We start from the raw sequence: 6,001 nt of genomic DNA, 5'->3' as shown, positions 1-6,001 counted from the left end.
CTTAAACCGCCTTAGTGGGCCCCATAGAGAGGTGCTTGGCGCAGTCTCGCAAAAACGCAAATATCTCTCTACTCCGATATCGTATCGATGAACGGTTTAATGCGTTGGAAACTAGACTCATAGATCTTTAATTTTGTTGGTATATCACCCCGTAATTTCTTGTAAATTAAGAGAAAAGATTAGAAACATTTGACCTAATATTTAAGTAAAATTATGAACCTAAGTTGCGACAACTTTTGTCGACTTTTGTTTCATAACTCGTTTGACTTCAAGACTTATGATACGGATATTATATGATTAAAATACCTTAATAAATGAACTCTTGAGTGTATTAAGAACCGCTAGATTACTTGAAAATACGAGTTACAACATCCTTGATTCATTTAACTTCTAATACTTGTTAATCACCCTTATACACTCTTGTATCACTTAAGACCAATAGGATTGACTTCTTATCATCTCAAAGATAATTCCTTCTTGGATTTATGTTAACTAATATATGGCATGAACTAACACATGTGGATATGGGTTGTAACACCCTCCCCCCTTAGGAACATTCGTCCTCGAATGTAAGGGTTTATGGGGAGTTTAAATCATCGTGGATTCCAATGGAAATTTCCGATCAATTTTCCCCTATAAAATGGTCACTAGCAAAACTTGCAAGTAATTAAGCCCAACATATGGCTTCACAAGGCTACACAAAGCATTATGCGTATTTACATTATCTACATATCACCATTTTGTATTAAGGAGGAGTATTCTCAAATTATTGCTTACCTCATAGAGCCGTTTCACCTTCCAATGTATCCTGTCTTCCACCAGCATCCTTGTTATCTTCATTCTGGAATAAGTAAGGGTATTTAGACTTCATCTCCTCTTCTGCTTCCCATGTCATTTCTTCCATATTTTTGTTCCTCCACAATACTTTGACGGAAGCTACATCTTTTGTTCTCAGCTTGCGGACTTGCCGATCTAATATCGCCACTGGCACTTCTTCATATGATAGGTCCTCTGTAACTTGTACATCTTTGATAGGGACGACTCGAGAAGGGTCTCCAATACATTTTCTCAACATAGATACATGGAATACCGGGTGGACAAATTCCAATTCGGATGGCAATTCTAACTCATAAGCAACCTGTCCAATTCGTCGAAGAATTTTATACGGCCCGATATACCTTGGACTCAGCTTACCTTTCTTCCCAAAACGCATAATACCCTTCATTGGTGAGATCCTCAGGAAAACCCAATCACCAACCTCAAACTCTAGATCACGACGTCGGACATCAGAATAAGATTTTTGCCTGCTTTGTGCCGTCCTCAATCGCTCCTGTATCACTTTCACCTTCTCAATAGCTTGGTGAATCAAATCTGGCCCATATAATTCTGTTTCACCGACTTCGAACCATCCAACTGGTGATCTACATCTCCTCCCGTATAGTGCCTCGTATGGGGCCATTTTAATACTGGAATGGTAGCTATTGTTATAGGCGAATTCTATGAGTGGAAGATGATCATCCCAATTCCCCTTAAAATCTAGAACACATGCTCGTAGCATATCTTCCAGTGTCTGAATGGTACGTTCAGCCTGTCCATCAGTCTGCGGATGAAATGCAGTGCTGAGATTTACTTGTGTGCCTAAACCCTTCTGGAAAGACCTCCAAAAGTTAGCCGTAAATTGAGCTCCTCGGTCTGATATAATAGATATGGGCACACCATGAAGCCTAACAATCTCCTTGATATACAACTTCGCATAATCTTCAGCCGTGTAAGTTGTCTTCACTGGCAGAAAATGGGCACATTTTGTAAGTCGATCAATTATCACCCAGATGGAGTCAAACTTATGATAAGAGCGAGGTAATCCAATAATGAAGTCCATATTAATCACCTCCCACTTCCAGGTCGGAATCTCTATATTTTGAAGCAATCCACCGGGTTTCTGATGTTCTATCTTTACTTGTTGACAATTGGGACACTGGGCTACAAATTCTGCAATAGACTTCTTCATATTATCCCACCAATACTGCTCCTTGACATCATGATACATCTTTGTCGAGCCGGGATGGATGGAATATCGGGATTGATGAATCTCATTCATAATCTTCTCTCGCAACCCTGCCACATTAGGCACACACAATCGGCTCTGGTATCTCAGTGCCCCGTCTTTTCCGATCCCAAAAGCCATACTTTTACACTGTTGAATGCTTTCTCTTAATCGTACTAAGATAGGATCTTCATATTGTCGTGCTTTTACCTCGGCTACCAAAGATGATTCTGATGTATTCTGTACAGTAACACCTCCGTCATCAGAGTCTAACAATCTGATTCTCATATTGGCTAGCTGATGAAGCTCTTTAATCAACCCCCATCTACCTGCCTCAATATGTACTAAGCTTCCCATTGATTTACGGCTGAGAGCGTCTGCCACAACATTGGCTTTACCGGGATGATACAATATCTCGACGTCGTAGTCTTTCAATAATTCAAGCCACCTACGCTGCCTCAAATTCAACTCTTTCTGCTTGAAGATGTATTGTAAACTCTTGTGATCTGTGTAGATGTCAACATGGACGCCGTATAAGTAGTGCCGCCATATCTTCAAAGCATATATTACTGCAGCCAATTCCAAATCATGGGTTGGATAATTCTTTTCATGCTTCTTCAATTGTCTTGATGCATAAGCAATCACATTCCCATGCTGCATCAATACGCACCCCAAACCTATACCTGAGGCATCACAATATACCACATAACCTTCTGTTCCTTCAGGAAGAGTGAGCACTGGTGCAGATGTCAATCGATTCTTCAACTCCTGAAAACTACGTTCACAAGTGTCAGACCACTGGAATTTGGTAGCTTTTTGTGTTAACTTAGTCAATGGTGATGATATAGAGGAAAATCCTTCTACAAACCGCCTATAATATCCTGCTAGCCCTAGGAAGCTGCGGACTTCTGATGGTGTTGTAGGTCTCGGCCAATTCTTTACTGCATCGATCTTCTGAGTGTCGACACTAATACCCTCATCAGATATCACATGGCCAAGGAATGCTACTGAGTTCAGCCAGAATTCACATTTGGAGAGCTTAGCATATAACTTACGATCCTGAAGCGTCTGTAATACTATCCGCAAGTGGCCCGCATGTTCCGCCTCCGAACGAGAATACACTAGAATGTCATCAATGAATACAATCACGAACACATCAAGATAGGGCCTGAATATAGTATTCATGAGATCCATAAAAGCTGTTGGGGCATTTGTTAGCCCGAACGACATCACCAAGAACTCAAAGTGCCCATATCTTGTCCGGAAGGCCGTCTTTGGAATATCCTTCTCCCTAACCCTCACCTGATGATACCCTGAACGTAAATCAATCTTGGAGAAATACTTGGCACCCTGGAGTTGGTCAAACAGGTCATCAATTCTTGGAAGTGGATACTTGTTCTTTATAGTAGACTTATTCAACTGTCGATAGTCGATACACATCCGTAACGACCCATCTTTCTTCCGCACGAATAGGACTGGTGCACCCCAAGGTGAAGTGCTAGGCCTAATAAAGCCCTTATCCAGCAAGTCCTTCAACTGCACCTTCAACTCTCGCAACTCTGCCGGGGCCATTCTGTATGGAGGAATAGAGATCGGTTGAGTGTCAGGCAACACATCAATGCTAAACTCAATCTCCCTTTCAGGAGGAAGGCCTGGGAGTTCATCTGGGAAAACATCTGGGAATTCGTTGACCACAGGGATTGATTGTAAAGTAGGCGGTTTCGCCTCCGCATCCCTAACGCGAACGAGATGATAAATGTAACCTTTTGAGATCATTTTCCTTGCCTTAAGATAGGAAATAAACCTACCTTTCGGTGTAGCAATGTTCCCTTTCCATTCAATGACGGGTTCACCCGGAAATTGGAACCTAACCATCTTCGTACGACAGTCAACATTTGCATAGCATGAGGCCAACCAGTCCATTCCCATTATCACATCAAAATCAACCATTTCTAACTCAAATAAATTTGCCGAGGTTTGACGACTACAAATCATCACAGTGCAACCTCTATATACCCTTCTAGCAATCACAGAATCTCCTATCGGAGTAGATACCGCGAGGGGTTTACTTATCAATTCAGGTTCAATGCCAAACTTATTAGCCACAAAGGGTGTAACATATGATAATGTAGATCCCGGATCAATCAACGCATATACATCATAAGAAAACACAGATATAATACCTGTAACAACATCTGGAGACGACTCGAGATCCTGTCGACCTACTAGAGCATAGGTTCGATTTTGAGCACCACTCGAACTCGGCACTGCACCTCTACCCCTACCACGACCTGTCGACTGCTGAAAACCCCGTGCTGGAGGTCGAACTGATGAGGAAGAACCAGACACAGATCCAGTCGGCTGAGCCATACCATCACCTCCTCTATTAGGACAATCCCGCATCATATGGCCAGGCTGTCCGCACGAATAGCATGCATCAGAACCTCGACGACACAGTCCAAAGTGGGCCTTGCCGCACAGATCACAATGTGGTGTTGGGGGTCTCATCTGACTAGTATCCCTGTGATGTTGCGAGCTAGATGCCCGCTAACTCTGACCTGGACCAGAATAGGATCGATCATATCGAGGCCTCTGAAACTGTGGAGGAGCACTAGCTACAGGTGGCGCCGAACTCCTCGAAAACTGTGGCCTGATGCTACCTCTGAAGTCATCAAAATACCCTGCAAATCTCGCCCACTTATGCTGGCCCCTATCCTGCTCCCTAACTGCCCTCTGCTGGCACTTACGATCCTCTAGGGTCTGGGCATAAGCTTGAATACGGGAAATATCCATGCCCTCCACCAAGGAGGCTGTCGTACACTCATTTATCAGATGTGGTCCCAACCCATTCACGAACATATGCACCCTATCACTCATCTCGGCCACCATATGGGGAGCATACCTTGCCAAAGAATCAAACTGCATACTGTACTCTCGCACACTCATATTACCTTGTCTAAGGTTCAAGAACTTATCAGCTCTAGCTCGTCGTATCTCAACTGGCAAGTAGTGACGAAGAAAGGCCTCAGAAAATTCCTTCCACACAGCTGGAGGAGGGTTCGGACCCCTGGATCTCTCCCAACTATCATACCAGAGAACCGCTAAATCCCGTAGCCGATAAGAAGCCAACTCTACTGCCTCTGTATCACTAACATGCATAACCCGAAGTGTACGATGAACCTGGTCAATAAAAGTCTGTGGGTCCTCCTTGGGGTCTGATCCGGTAAACACTGGAGGGTCTAAATTAATAAAATCACAAACTCTTGTACTAACTGGTTTCTCAGCAGCACCTGTATTCTGCCTCTGAGCCTGAGCAGCTACCAAGCTAGTCAATAACTGCAAAGCACTCCACATATCCTGGTCTGGAGTGCCAGATGGAGGAACTAGAGGCGCTGGGTGCCTTCTAATATCCTCTGGAGGAGATGGAGTAGATGAGGTATGAGAGGGTATCTCACTCTAAGCCTCACTTTGTCCTGCTCTGACTTGGGGCACCTAACTGGTACCCTCTCCCGCTGCTGTATCAAGCCGTCTACTAATCGTTTGCTTCCTAGTCGAAGGCATCACTGAAAAAAACAAGGTGAATATTAGAGACGAACACTTACGACTCAACTCTACGCACGATCTAGATTCAGGAAGAAGGTAACAACCCTAGATGTCATGTAGCCTCCTGATTATAAATGTGGCGCGCTACACATCCATAATCAAGACTCTACTAGACACGGCTCATAGACAACCCCTAGGACAGACTTGCTCTGATACCAAGTTTGTCACGACCCAAACTGAAGGGCCATGACTAGCACCCGACCACACTTGCCGAGCACCAACGTACATTTCATCTAACCTTCATTATTATCTTTTAGGGCTGACGAGATCAATATAAATGGTAGACCTAGATCATGGACAACCAGCAATAAAATATGACGGCATGAACATACATAGCAGGGGATGACCAGACAA

The sequence above is a fragment of the Nicotiana sylvestris genome, chromosome 9, assembly GCF_000393655.2.
Source record: "Nicotiana sylvestris chromosome 9, ASM39365v2, whole genome shotgun sequence".
NCBI lineage: Eukaryota > Viridiplantae > Streptophyta > Magnoliopsida > Solanales > Solanaceae > Nicotiana > Nicotiana sylvestris.
This window is presented reverse-complemented; position numbering follows the sequence as displayed.